Source organism: Gymnogyps californianus, chromosome 6 (genome assembly GCF_018139145.2).
Source record: "Gymnogyps californianus isolate 813 chromosome 6, ASM1813914v2, whole genome shotgun sequence".
In the NCBI taxonomy this organism is placed as follows: domain Eukaryota; kingdom Metazoa; phylum Chordata; class Aves; order Accipitriformes; family Cathartidae; genus Gymnogyps; species Gymnogyps californianus.
Window position 1 is genome coordinate 26,617,623 of NC_059476.1, and position 15,978 is coordinate 26,633,600.

Consider the following 15,978-nt stretch of genomic DNA (forward strand, 5'->3'; position numbering starts at 1 on the left):
GCAAATGCCAAAGAGTTCAGAAAAAAAAAGCTGCTACAACGATTCAGTCTAAAAACTTGTACTATTTTAAGAAACTGAAAATGAGCTTAGTAAGTTCAGTTAATATAAAAAAAGAGGGGATTAAAATGGGATTTGCACATGCGTAGAGATAACTACAAAATATTACAGTGGAAGGATCACTAACAGGAAAAAAGGAGGTAAGTGGAAGACAAAGCCAAATGTTTGAATTGAAAGTTAACATACATTTTTAACAACAAGGTCAGTTAACCACTACAATTAGTTCTCTAAGTAAATGGAACACTTTGTATCACATGACATCTTTAAAATGAAGTCTGAATCTTTCTGATCAGAAGATACTTGTTTAAAGCAAAATACTGTAGGAACTGCTATATTAAGAAATGTGACAAAATAATCATAATAGGCCCTTTGGCTTAAATTCCAAACCCAGTGGTATTTCACAATCTCTTTTAGCCTTTTTCCCAGTCTACAACTACAGTAATCTAAAAAAACCCAAACTATTTAAGAAATCCTTAACCTAAGATATCACAATATCTTGATATGCATTTAAGCATGAAATTAAAAACATGAAATATGCCATAATTTTATAATAGATAAGCAATCACCAACAGTGGTCAGGAGGAATTTAATTCTTAGCTTTATTTCTTCTTTACAAAATTTTCAAAATCAGTAAACAATAAAATCCATTCCAACTGATGTTTCCTCCAGGTACAGTTCAAAGGATTTCCCCGGTACCCTGTTGCAAATTAATTTTAATTAAGGCAAGTCAAGATATCCCTGAAGTTACTTTCACTCTTCCCCGCTTTTAGTCTACTCTCTTTCTTAATTTTACACAAAAGGTTTGCAACACTTCAGATCTACAGTAAAAGTGTAATACTGTAAAAGTGTTATAGGGCTTTATACAGAGTGACTGATAATCTGACTGATACTCAGAATAGGTGATTTTTTTTTTTTTTTTTACTCCAATACAAGTTTATGGATCCTAATTATTTCTCATGTGAATTTTATGATGATAACATAATGCATGTCACTGAACACGGATTTCAAATATAAGGTGAGAAAAATTAAGGTTAAAATTAAGTTATCAAAGAGCTTTACAAGAATTTTTTTAAGCATTAGCATTATTCAGAAAGATTGTGTGCAGCGAAGAATGGCTTTTCTGTAAATAATAGTATAGCAACTGTTGACTTCAGTACTGCCTTCTATTTTTTAAAATGTGTCACCTAAGTGTTCTGACTAATATGACTGAATAGCAGAACTAGTTATCTGAGTTCAGTTACATTAAGTGGACTTTTACTCAGAATGAATGCTGTTTAATAGTGTAAATATAAATAATATCAAAACATACTTCATATAATCAATATAATTTTATTCTTTTAATTCCATTTTCTCATAGGAATAGATAGAAACTGAGCCATCTGTTGAAAAATGTTAATCTTTCAGTAGAGACGGAGTATAATTAATAGAAATCTAAGTAGTTACAATGTGAATAGAACATTCTTTTGTTTTGAGAAAACATTAAATTCAAAAGGGTAACAAGAACAACACATATGGCTAATGCAGTATCTTTTAGGGTTATTAGCATCAGACTATCAAGCTTGCATTGCGTAATGAATCTTACAGGTATCACACTGTCTCTAGCAAACTTCTGCAATTTTCTGCATTATAAGAATGAATTATTTTATGGATGTTGCAAAGAAACCAGCTTGCATAGAACCTACTCTTTCTAACGCTTATCAAGGTGCAGATCCTGCAAGAAAAACATGTCTGCAAATCTCCAGAAAAAACACTGCATTGATATGGTTTTATGTGCCATCAAATTGTTCCACACAAGTGGCTGGCCCTCATTTTTGAGGCCAAATAATTCCTGTCAGTACCAGATGAATAAATATGCCACAAGCTAACAATTTTGCTAAAGAACGGACTCTGCCCCACTCCCTCTAATTGCACTAGGTCTGATAAGAGCAATAAAAACTTTATGAGTGTTAAAGTGAGCAAGATCGACTACAATGCAACTAACTGCCATTTTTAATATTAATCACATTTGTATTTTATGCTTTCTATATTATTGAGGCTTGTATAGGGTACCTTACCACATGTACCTTATGCTGAATACAGCTGATCATTTGATCACTGTTCTCTTGTAGCACTCTTCCTGTGCATATTTCAAGTGCCTCACAAATAAAAGGATAACAATATTGTAATGCTCCATTACAGCTTTTCTTCTGTACACAGTAATCAGATCTTACAATTCCCTTTGTGAAGCTGGCGTTCTGTCAGGTCTCAGAGGGTTTTAAAAAAGGAGAGGAAAAAAAAAAAAGGGGAAAGAGAAAGGTGGGATAGTGACGTTCATTGAATTGCACCAGCTAGCTAAAAAAGGCTCAAAATGCCAGCAAAGTATGGGGAAGGGGGGGAAGCATGCAGGTATTCATGTTCATGTATATGGGATTTCCTTTTTCTTTTTTTCAGCATTGTTGGATTCCAGCTCTGGCATTTACTGAAGAGATAGCTTTTTTTCTCCTAGTTGCTTAATTAACACGGCATAGTTGGCCCTGTGACTCTCTCAGAAATGACATGTGCGTCAAAAGTGGAATGGGTGTCCTTGCTGCAAGGAATTCTGTTTTTAAGCAGGAATGACTCATCAACTACTGGGGTGTCCCAAAAGCTACAATTTGTCAAGCTGTCAGGCTAAAAGGGAGGGGAAAAAAAGGAAAAGAGGCCACGTCTTTATTTGTATCCGTAGCTTGAAAAGCAGAGGGTAAGACACTGATTGTATGTTCAACTCCACTCTGAAAGGCAATCTTCTATGCAGAAGATTGGTAGGTAACAGCTATACGGTATCTGGTATTTCTAAAACCTCACCTGAGTTATCTCCTCTTTTATATTAGATAGATTTGTAAATTTGTCCAGTGGTAAGGAAGAATGCTGTTAATTCAGCGTGCACAACTAATCTGTCTACAGGGAAAGAAAGCAGGGATGAAATATTTACAGATGCATTGTCAGATGCTTTGAGATGAAACAAAAACTGCAGAGATTCATTTGAAAAGAGGAGAAGGACGAAAACTAAAGAAAGGTTCTGACCTGTACATCAATTATATACTGGTGTGGTTTTTAAAAGAATTTAAAATTTAATTTAAGAATATGTTCTCACAGCAATACTGGAAACACATCAAGCAGCGCGGTATGAGCTTGTAAAAACAGCGAATTGAAACCGAGCATGCCATAAATGTGATCTATACAGTTTCATTACACAAACTGACCTCCAAATTATTGCATACAGCAGGTGGTGAAAATAAACACAGGACAGATGTCCCAAGAATTTGTTCCCAGTGAAAGCTACTGGAATCTAAGTTGCAATTAAATGCTAGTCTAAATTTTTTTATCCATATTTCTTAAGTTCAGATCCAAGACATTATCAAAAGAATGTGTAAGTATAGTGGTGTCATTAATCTTATTATTTTATTGCTGCTTTATAGACAGTAAATTATTATTCAGAGAGACAACCATGATTAGTAAATTGTAACTTAAGCTACCAAGTAACAGTTTGCTTTTCAGAAGCAGCATATCATGTAGTGCTGTAACACAAATATTGAACATAATTTTCAAAATAAACATAAATTTACAAGACTAGCAAACCACAGGAAGGAGAAACTGAGAAGATCTATTGCAATCATTTTTTCATCCCATGGAAACACCATACAATTATTCCCTGAAGCACATTCTTCAGACTAATTTCAAGTGTCCAAGGGAGGAACATTTCATATTACTATCTATGGAAGACAAGGAAAATACTAGCACTAGCACCAGTCCCTGCCTTGAATCAGAAAAGAAATGAATAGACATGGATAGAAATTAAAAAAGGACATTGGTTCTGGGGTTTTGAGATAAGAGATACTTTTACCACTCTGGTTTCATTGGCCTCACAGACCTATGGGTTCATGCAGAGATATGAATTGAGTATGGCATCAAAACTAATGCAAGATTTACGCAAGCAGGGCAGCAGAGGATAAACTACAGAACCTAAAACATTTTAGAAGTATCCTTTTCCAGACATGTCTGATTATGCCTGACATCTGCTCTGAACCTTCAGGTGAAAGACTTTTCTTACTCCTGCACAAACCAAACTTTGAGATCCTGCCCTACAAAAACTAATGGAATTTAGAGCAGATGAGGACAATCTTCCCAAAACAGAGCTAGAAAGCAGCGAAGACTGTCAGGAATCAACTAGAAGCAGCTGTCAATTTGCAGTCCTTTTTCACCCTGATGTTTAACCTGATGCCTTTTGATTTCTCAGTACACAAAAGCAGAAGCAATTCATTGGGAAAGAAAGATACAGTTTGGCGCACAGGAGTGTTGAACACCAGCCAGTAGTATTCAAATGGCCTTTATCAATGGGCACTTGCTTGGAGAAAAATTGCCAGGTGAGGCAACAATCTGCTATAGTCTTTGTGAAGCCACTGTCTTCCCCTCACCTCTTTAAGGAGCTCAGATATTCCACATAAAGCATAACACCATCCAAAACCAAACAAAACCAACCAACCAACCAAAAAAAAAAAAAACCAAAAAACTTTTTTTCTTAAATACAGCAGAGACAAGAATTTGACTCAAAAGCAGATTGTAACATAGATGTGCAAACCTATGCTTTTAAATCTACTTACAAACAGCTCCAGAACCACCAATACAAACTTTCTTGCCATGAATGCCATTTGTCATGAGATGACAGAACTGACTTGCAACACAGTAAGGGAAAAAAAGAATTTTCTACCTGTGGGTACTAGATACTTGTTGGATTTGTTATTCATTTTCAGACAAGCTATAAAATGCTAACATCTAACATCAAATCCTCAGAAGCATTCCTGTGTGCCTACACACAGTCTCTGGATTAAAAAAAAAAAAAAAAAAATATATATATATTTCTCACTGATCAGCTACACTAAAAGACCAAACCCTTACCTGAGTAATTGTGACCTTGAACTGCAGAGCAACATGTTATGAAAAGAGTCTGCCCTGGGCCAGAAAGGATCACACATCTTCCTTGTGCTTGGATCCATTTCAGTCTTTTGAGAGTCTCTGAGTTTATCATCATAAACTATAAACTGTGTTATGAAAGGTGAGGGTGTTAAATATTAACTTTTTATCAGGAGTATTTTTTAGGCAAAAAATATTTTTGTAAGATTGAAATGCTACAGATAGCCTTGCCACTCTGCAGGCTTAGATCCTCAGAGCAACAAAGTGGTCTTCATTTCCTTTCAGTGTCCCAGGCCACACAGCCACCTTTACATTACAGACGACATAATAAACCAACATCCTACCAACCATGTATCACCAAGTATATGTACAACTGAGACACCAGTTATTTTATTTTCTTCAAAGCTCCTTTTACAGGAAATTCCACAACCATTCCAGGTTATCTTTTCCAATATTTCACCACTGTCACAGCTATCAAACTTTCCTTAAGATCCAAACTAAATCTGCAAAGTTGTAAATTATACAGATTTTATAGTTTCTCCAAACATCATGGAGATGACCTTTGGTTACCCTTCCATTTACATATGGGAATGGTGTCGTGTCATTTCTGCCCTCCCAACATCACAAGGTGGAGGGTTTTTTCCTTCCCCAGGCTAAACAAATCCTTTTCCAACAACCACTCCTCATTCCTTTAACTTATCTGTCACAAGAAGTTTCCTAAACTTTTCATCATTCCTGTTTTTCTCCAGATTGTCTCATTAGTTTGTCTACATATTTCTGATACAGTGGCGTAGAAAAAGAAGCATGCTTTGAGGCCTTACCAAGGCTTAAGATATTCTACTGGTGTTAGTCTAGAAATTTCACCGCTGTGAAATTTTTCCTTTCCTCTCCACAAAAAATATGAAGCTAGGTTTTAGTGTAAAATCCTGCTCCTTTGAAAAAGCCTTGTTATGTAACCACAGCTAACAGGCTATTCAAATTAGACAACACTTAATTCAGAGCTGAATTTCCTCCATTCATCCTTAAAAGAGATAAACTAGAGCAACATGTCGTGCTCTCCTGCAAATGTGCCAGTGGTACAGATTTTTGTCCATATCAAAACCAAATTTCTGGCTATTCAGTAGAAATTGGAGAAGGAAAAACTAATGGCAAAGTGCTTCAAAAAAACATTAGCAAATTCCATCTAGCCCTTAAAAAAAAAAAAATCTGATTTTTGAAATACGATACTCTCATTTGTCCAGCTAATATTCTAAGAGATGCTGAAAATTTAAACCATATAAGAATTGGTTCATGAAAAATGAGGACTTAGCTTCTTGAAGATCAAACTCTTAAGCCTGCTATGTTCAGTATAAACACTATTAATTCAAGTGACAGATATTTACATAGAGGCCTATCTGGCAACATTTTAATACAAATAAAGTCACTAAATACCACTGCATGTATAAAGTTTTGTTATTTAAAATTACTGACTTATTTTTGGAATAACAAAATGATACAAGCTTGAACTTCAGTGATTCCTTAGCATGCAACTGGCTGCAGCTGGGAAGCAGCTTTGCAGAAAAGGACCTGAGGGTCCTGGTGTACAAGTTGACTATAAGCCAGCAACGTGCCTTTGTAGTGAACAAGGTCAGCAGCATCCCAGGCTGCATTAGGAGATGTGTCTCCAGCATGGAGACATAGACATACAGGAATGAGACCAGTGAAGGGCCACAAAGATGATTAAGGGACTGGAGCACTGTCATATGAGGAGGGCTGAGAGAGCTGGGACTGTTTTGTCTGGAAAAGAGAAGGCTCAGCAGGATCTTATCAATGTGTATAAATACCTGATGGAGCCTCCTTTAAGAGTAAAGAAAACAGAGCCAGACTATTCTCAGTGATACCCAATGACAGGACAAGAGGAAATGACATTAGCTGAAATACATGGAATTCCAATTAAACATAAGAAAAAAAAAAAAAAACCACCACATTTGACTGTGAGGGTGATCAAAACACCAGAACAGGTTGCCCAGAGAGACTGTGGAATCTCCATCCTTGGAGATATTCAAAACCCTACTGGACACGGTCCTGACCAACCTGCTCTAGGTAACCATGCTGGAAGCAGGAGGGTTGGACTAAATCTCTCTATGTCCCTTCCAATCTCAACAATTCAGAGATTCTGCATCAAGACAGCTGAAATAAAGTTACGTGTTGAAATATAAGCTGGTTAGTAAAAAACTGAAAACAAACCAAATAGAAGATGCTAATGGCTTGTTTCCAGAACTGCATATACAAAACAGATGTGATTTATGGCACAAATTAATTTATTAATTTCTCATTTTTTAGATGTTTTCCAGAAATTTCAACCTTACTGAAATGTTTTACAAGGCCTAACAGTTCAGAAAATTTATCCCATTGTAATTTATCACATCAAAGTCGTGTATCATAACTAATAAGAATTTCTGTATAATACCAAGGAGTAAAAAACAGTAACCAAAAATTTCCCCAGAGCTTAATTTGCCAATTATTATAGAAGGAAACTTTTTTTTTGCCATTTTATCTGAAAATCATTCACAGTATTTCTCATTTAATTCATTTGTAACAATTAATTTTGACCATTGAGCAAACACAATCTACTGGCATTGATTAATAGAAACTTCATTGCATTGTTTTGTCTGGAGAAAACTGGCTATTTCCATATTGCCTACCCAGTGATTATGTACAACTAGTGAAAATCATTGTAATCCAATGTTGTTTCATCAATATGATAAACACATACAGAAGAACTATCTTTATGTACGATTATAACCCAGCTGAAGAATACTAGAAAGTTTTATGAGGGAGTTTTACAATCTTCCTCAACTCCTAAGTGGATTGGAAAAGTTATTCAGGTAGTGTTTTACAAATTTTATATGCATATAACTTACCAAACTCGAGCTCTCTGAGCATGTCAGAGAACAAATGCAAACATTGAGCTAAGAGATGGATAGCACATAAAACATGCATCTAATGTGTACAGGTATGCCTCACTATATCCAACTTTTTTAAGAATTCAAGAAAGATAACACCTACAATGATTGGTTGCTGTATCCCAAGGGACAGCTGTCTACCAACAAACCTAGAAAACATACAATCATACCTAATCCCTTTGTCCTAGACAGCTAAGTGCATACTAACACGTGGAGGATAATTATGTTCCCCCCCCGCCTCCCCCCCATTGTGGCTTGTTTCTTTTGCTTTTTGCCTTATAATAATCACATCACTGTTCTTGCTGGATTTCACTCATAATTACCACCATCTGTACCTAACAAAGGCCTTCCATCTTTCTGGTATTCAATTGCCTGCAGAGGCCATGCACTGCATTGCATACCCACCTGGCTTCAACTGTAGTATGCTATTATGAAAGCAACAAGTCTTAGCTATGGACATTTTCCCATGAAACTTTGCAGAGCAATGAAGAAAATTAATGGTCACTGCCACAAATAAGGCTTTCTCCCGCAAATTGCTTTTCAATTAAACCAACAATGGTGTACACTCAGTTATCCATTACAAACACAGTAAAGATAAAATTAGCCCTTACTTATGACTGAAAATCTTATTTAATGTTGTATCAGTTCAAAGGGTGCTGACAGAGTCTTTATAAACCATACATTTTGTAACTTGCTGAGAATCAGCAGTAGGAACAGCTGAAGTTATATTTCTGTTATAATAGTAAAAACCAAGTGACTTGAAAGTAATGACTCAAGAGAAATTGATTTACATATTTAACCTAAATTTTCTTTACATCAGAAAATGACACCTATCACTCCTTTTGACTATTGAGCAGTTAATAAAACTAATAAAACTAAGAGTTGTTTTTAGGAATTAACTCTTTATTTTCCCCTTTTTATAAAGGAGAGGCGGGGAGAACAAATGCAACTGGATTTACTTCAGCATGGGACAAAATTTATCAGCTCACAGAAATGGCCAGAATTTGCTGCAGTATTAACAAAATTAAAATGAACAAAAAAAAAAAAAAAAAAAATCAAAGTTGACAAGGAGATTGGCTGCAGGGTACCATGGGGGATTTGGACAGTTTGTATGAGACTGTCTGTATTATTTCCCAAGAATTCTCATTATGGAGGGAATAATACTGTTTTAATCTACTTGCCAAGATACAGACCATTGTAATTTTAGCAATTTGGGCAATGGTAAATTTCATCTAACAACATTTCCTTGAACCAAATCCCAGAATTCAAACACAGCTTCTTCATCTCTACGCATGCATCATGAAAAAATGTATATACATTAATTCTAATGCGTACTTAAAGTATGAAGGAATGCTCCAATGGCCACTTCGTGTGGGTTAATGAGTGTGGTAAGACAAAGAAGAGTTTTATAAACATAATTAAAATATTTTTGCATGGAGTAAATTTCACTGTAAGTAGGAAGGGCTGATACAAACCTTAGTGTTATTTAAGCCCTACTTACTTAATTCCTCAAATATGAAGACTGAAACGCTATGTAGAATCTGCATGCCCTCAAAATACTGGTAAATGCAATACTTAAGAACATAGGAGCCTGAACTGCAAGGGATGTCCTCAGCAAAATGATACAGCATAGCTCTAAAACTTTACCGGAGCAGCAAAGAGCATTCTTTTAAAACTGCAAGACATATAAATGTAAAAGAAAAATACATTCACAACACTTAAAAAAATTAATCAAACTGTAACCTGTATCAGAGTATTTTGTGAAATAACAAAAATCAAAGATCAAAACACTGAACTTTCTCCAAGAACTGTATTTCTGATCATCTTAGACATCTTAATTTTTTTTATACATCAGGCCACTGGGATTCACTCAAAATTCAGATGTAGCAGCATTGAATTGTTTGATTTACAATTGAAATTTCAATTGCTTTTTCCCCTAAGGGCCATGAAACTGAGAAAGAGTCATCAAAATGTTCTAGCAGATTAGTCCAGGTGATGTAGAAAAGCTGACTGATTTGTAATGAAAATATGAGATTGGTATCTAAAAATACTTGATTTTTGGTGTTTACACAGACTTATTGAACTACTCAGTTAAACTTCATACCTCAGACATATCTGTAAAAGGGGTAACACAGCCTAAACAAATGAGAAAGATGTGACTTCTCTTGGGCAGTGACAGTCTGTATCTGTAACAGATTTAAATACATAATCCTCATCAGGCTTGTAGTATTTCTATAGAACATTTTGCCGCGCTAAATCAAATGTCTTTCACAAGACAAAATGGCAGCAGTAGCAAACAAGCAGCAAAGCCAAACATGTTACACAATCACAATTTATCCTCACATATTGCCACAGAACAACAGAGTTCATAAGGACTTGAAATAAAGTGTCACTTAGGAAAAAAAAAAATATTTTGGTAGTAAAACGTTCCAAGAGAACTTGCTAATGACACTTTTCTCCTTGTGCTGTCACACAGGAAATTCCTCAAATAGAATATCTATTTCCAATGCGTCCTTCCTAATCTATTCCCATACAATGGCAAAAAACAGTGTGAATCCTCCAAAACAAGAAACCAGACTTTTCATTTTGCATTGCTTCGTTAAGCAATTTCTAGTATAGCATCTCTGACATCTGTGTTTCCAGTTAATACTGCTACTAAGCAAGTAGGTAGCAAAGACTTGCTTCGCTTTAAATAATAAAGACAAGGCCAAAAAACTGAACTGAAAGGCACCACAGGAAACAGATGAAGCTCAAGAAAACTGTATTCCAGGAGGGAATGACATTCCTTTCTAAAAGTCATCCACATATACAACAGAACACAAGAATACAATTAATGTGTCATTAAGTGAGGGTGCATTTTTATGCAGTCAAATATGTATGTGGATACTTTTTATATATATATTTAATAAAAGCCGGACAAAAGAATGGATAATGATGCACTAGTCAGAACATCAGCAGTTAAGCTGCAGACATGGCAAAGTAGCTTAACAATTAAAGAAGTTTTCTTTTTTCTTATAAGATTATTTGATTTTTGTTCGAAATTAACTTTGTGGTTCATTCTCAAAGAACACTACCTCAATAAACTATATCCTAGAACGGAGCTGTAAAGATAATTAAATCTGATCAATTAAAACTGTGTTTTAAATTGCATTATCCCATACTCTTCAGGGATTAATTCACAATTAATGCAATCCCAAATGGGCCAGGCTCGCTCTTGCACTCCCAGAGTAGAGCATGATCAGTATCAATCAAACCTTAGTTAGTGGTCGCTAAAAGTACATCTTTGTGCTCTCTCTCCTATCATAGCACTGATGAAAGGGGTATGGAGATGAGGAGGACATGTAGGGTATTTTCAGGTAGTTTTAGAAACTTGGAAAGCTTTAAGGAAAGTCTAGAATAGACACATTTGCAAAAAGCACAAAGCTCATTTTAAAAAATTAGTTTAGAAATCAAGCTAAGAATCAGAATAAGGGCATTTTCCTTATGATATACTTAAGACAAACTTGGTAGTTTTACATTTGGGCAGTATTCAGGTTCCCTGGATATCAGATCTAGAGAAATGGGATTTTATACAATCAGTATGCAAAGGGAGCAAGTACTTCTGAAATCTTCTCAGATACACAAAGATATATAGAACATAAAAAAGTAGAGTTGTCTATAAGTTTAATTTTTTTAGTTTCCACATATATAAAGAAATAAAACTGTCTGATTAAGAACACAACAGTTGAGAACAAGCTCAGGGCTCAGCACGAACCTATATGTCTGGGTGTATATTTGTATAAATCTTCCTATTCACGGTGCCACTGTTATTCTTAGATCCAGCTGTTTTACACTCATTGCCAGATGGACTTTTATGTACAATTCTAATCAAGTACAATATGTGACACAGTATTGGAAAAAATTAGCTATTTAGGAATGACTACACTGGTGCCTCTGAAAATACAAACAACTCCAAAAAACTAATCTGAAAAGCACATGTGAGTAGAACATATAAAGCAAGTTGTGAGAGTTTTTACGTTTTCACCTTGCCATTGATGGGCTCTATTATTTCTACACTGACATCAGTTTTTAGTGAAGGGACTCCAGTAAACGAGGTAAACTTCAAGAGACGGGACAGTAATAACTGGTCATTAGAAAGCAAGCTCTTTGGCAAAAAAATTAAACTTCTGTGCCTGAAAAGACCTGCTTTTATCTATGGTTGCATATTACATTGTATTGCACCCCAGAAGAGAAAACAGAACCAGAGTAGAAAAGGATAGTCACATCATAAACAGTTTCCATGCTACTACCATTACAAGAAATAGAAAACACGAGCCCTGAGTTACCAGTTTAGTGGGAAATTGAGTTCTCTGCTAGTGCTTTTACCCACCACGCCTAAAGGTGATCACGGCAAGCAAACGTTACTCTCTACTCTATTCAAGTCACTAATTCAGTATGATACGCAGAGGTCAGGATGACAAAGGGAAATTAAAATAGGCAATTCATCTTTAATGCTGATGTAAATAAAACTCAGAGAAGTACTTCTATATGTATTTGTTAAAACACCTTTTACATACAGAAAAATAAACAGAAGCGGACACAGGAAGGAGGAATGTTGTCAAAACTACTTATAAAAAAGCATGGAAAATGAAAAAGTATTGGCAGATATCAAGCTTTCTATTCTACTGCAGCACGTTCAGCAAACTCTAGAGAACCATCTAAAAAGTGCACATCCAGTCAGATTTTCCTCTTAAGAATGAAGGATAATTCCATTATTTCCTTACCTTGAAAAATTAAATGATGAAAAATTAAATGATGAAAAATTTAATTATGAATTGTAAAGGAAACATGAACTGGAAAAGAACAATCATTAGGATATATGATGCTATTCTGTACTAAAGTAGATCACTTTCTTAATCAAAATTCTTCTAAGTAACTGCTTATGACCACTTCCTTGAATGTTCTGCTTTTATTCAAACTAAAAATGGAAGACAGACATTAAAGTGAACAAATCTCTAAAAATAAAAATGTAATTATTTGGTTATTTGTTACCTAAAAAGGAAAATAATTATGCAAGTGATATTTATAATATCTCTTTGGCAAATGTTTCACGTCCAACTGCTATTTCCAGTATTGAAAAATACCATTGTCCAAGAAAACAGTATTTTATGACTGAGATTCTACAAATAAAGGAAGGAAAGCGTCTAGTCCTTAGTAATAAGTGAAACATTTCCTACCAGGATGTGACTGGATTTAATTGACAGGGATGCCAAGATAGTCACTTCTCTGCTAAATAAATTCTCAGTTTAAGGACTGAAATCTTCCATTAGTTGCTACCATGCATCACTGAAAGTGTACATATTCACTTTAAAGAAAAATATTCTACATACATCTTGTGGTGCTCAGAGACAACGATTCAAGCTGGTGGTTTGTAAAAAGTAGAAGCATTGAATAAACAACAGAATAATCTTCATGAAGGGTACTGGAATAATCCCTATAGTTTTCAAAATTAATAACCTTCATTCTTTCCACCAAGAATAATTATTTTTGTGATTTTGTCTAGAACGTTTCCTAAAAGGTGAGTTAAGTATTGCTTCTTACTAAGAAAAGTCAATTCAGATTAAAGCAGATGTATTGGATCACAACTGTGCCTGCATTTTTTAACGGGGTATAGTGCAGAGATCCCTAAGTTCTTGCCAGAACCAGAATTAGTACAGACATATTGTATAGCAACACAAAACTGCTTAATTGGCTCTGCTAAGATGTAGGACTAACTGGTATGGAGGATACTATGTTGATGAAGCTGCACTATTTTCTGACCTCAGATCTCTCCAAATAGCATTGCACTGGACATACCATTTCACGTGGTACTAGTCTGGGAGAGTGTCTGTTAGAGTGATGAACTGAGTAGCATAGAAATGCTCTTAGTTTACCCTCCTCTCACAGCTCTGACAGCATTCATTTTGCCTCCAGTCACCTTCCCTATACCATCAGAGGGAACAATGGGTAGTATCTTCAGTATGAGCCTTATTGACTTCCTCAGTGTCTTCCACTAGAATTAATCATAACACACACCCTTGCCTGACAAAACGCAGTGGTCTTTCCACTTTTTCCCCTTCCTTCACTATCTAAGAAAGTGGTAGTGTTATTCCCACCTTTCTTGATGCCCTTTATGTATGAAGTCATGTAGGATTCCTTTGTGGACATACCTGCCATTGCATCTGCAAATCTACTGGCAGATTAAGAGTCTTAAATGAATAGATCACTGGCATTTTCTTTTAGACAAATGCTTATACTAGTACTCTTCAGCTTTGGATCGAAGACATGATTTTTGTCACGTAAGATCAAATGACAGCTAAGTGTCCATGGAACAGGCAGAATACAACAGCTATAGAACGCATTGTCAAGGGAAAGCACACAATGGTATATGTCACTGTCTGGTGTGAGCACCACATCCTGTTTGTCTTCACCGCTCCTGGCCAAGCCATAGTCTCCATTGTTCCAGTTGTTTTGTTGAGGATATCACAAGCCTTCCTCTCACCCTACCTTCATTATTTCCTGCTTGACCAAATTCTAAAAGGAATTACTTTTACTGATCATGCACTTGGGGATCTTAAATAGACTGATATATCACTACATTTGATTCTACATTGCTGGAATGGGTGTCAGGTCAGCTGCTAATACAGAATAAAGAAGAATTTTTCACTTCAGGGATATATCTGGGGAGTTTCTTACCTGAATTAAACTACTAATGAGTATTTACCAAAAAAAAAAAAAAAAAAAAAAAAGACAAAGATGTATCTATGGGAAGAAAGTAGGGTAAGAGCGAAGGAGGAGAAAACAAAGGAAAAGTGTGCAAGTAGAGTACATTAACTTCAGGTTGCTGAATTTAAACTGCAGTCAGGAGTTAAATGTTGGCTGAAAACCCAGAGAAACCTACAGTTAAAACACTTTTCTATCCCCATTGACAGAACAGCGAATAAGCTGGTAGCAGCACATGGATTAGGTGGCCCACAGAAAGCTTAAGCACCCCAGAGAAATACCCCATGTTGTCAGTTTTGCTCTCCTTGAGGAAAACAATAAAACAAAGGCTTCTAGAACACAGTGCCTAAAAATTGCTACATAATCCATTACTTTAACAAAAGACAATTGCCCCGACAAATAGCTGTATTTGGTTGGTCTGAAATTGAAACGTAAGTGGAAACAGGTTTTATCCTATTTGACACTTTTGACCTGGATAGGTTGGGCGCCCAGAAGCTTTACCATTGTGCTTTAAAAAGTTTTTAAAAAGATTTTCAGAAAAGCACCACCTTATGTGCTTCATTGGTGACATGTTAAACAAAAATTTGCTAGAATTAATGAGAACACTCACCGCAATGTTAAGAAGGAAAAATTATTGTCCTCACTTCAAGGAAGCTCAAGATAGAACTTGAGTTTTCCTACCATTTGGCTCCTCTCCACGAAGAAAATCTCTACCTTAGTTATTTGTGTTATGCTTGACACATCTAGGCTACAAAGGTACGGCTTGAAACTCACACAATATAGAACTGACTTCCATGTATTTAAGAATGCCTTTTGCTGATGCTACCACCTACCTAAACATCAGTATGTACAGATGTCAACAGTGAAATATCTGATTTTCTGAGTCACACAAGGATTGTTTTGGAACATAACCACTGCCATTACAGACAGCTAGGCTGGCTTACACAGAGTGACTCCAGCATACTACCTTAATCATTGCAGTAATGGCAAGCCTAAAACTAGTTTGGAGAAAAGCAGCAAATACGTAGAATATTTAAATATGTATTTAAAATGCTATTGATACTTCAGAATATCATCCTCCCAAAGTAATTGGATTCAACAGAATAATATTCTATTAAGTCCCTTTTTATTGGTTTCTTCTGTGTTAGGCTACCAATTTGTGTGTTACACCACTGACAGTGCCCAGCTTGATATGAAAAGAAGGGTGGGGTATGAATGATATCAAAGAGAGGATATTCCTAGTTACACTGGTTTGTATCAAACCATCACACACCTCAAAAGGTCAGGATGAAACTCTCTATTGCCT

General features: G+C 35.6%; 1 protein-coding gene across 12 annotated transcripts in view; it reads right to left on the reverse strand.

Annotated features, from left to right (window-relative positions):
* The window catches only part of KCNMA1 (potassium calcium-activated channel subfamily M alpha 1), a 520,079-nt gene that overhangs the window by 261,902 nt on the left and 242,199 nt on the right, over nucleotides 1-15,978 (reverse strand). The gene's annotated exons all lie outside the window — the stretch shown is intronic.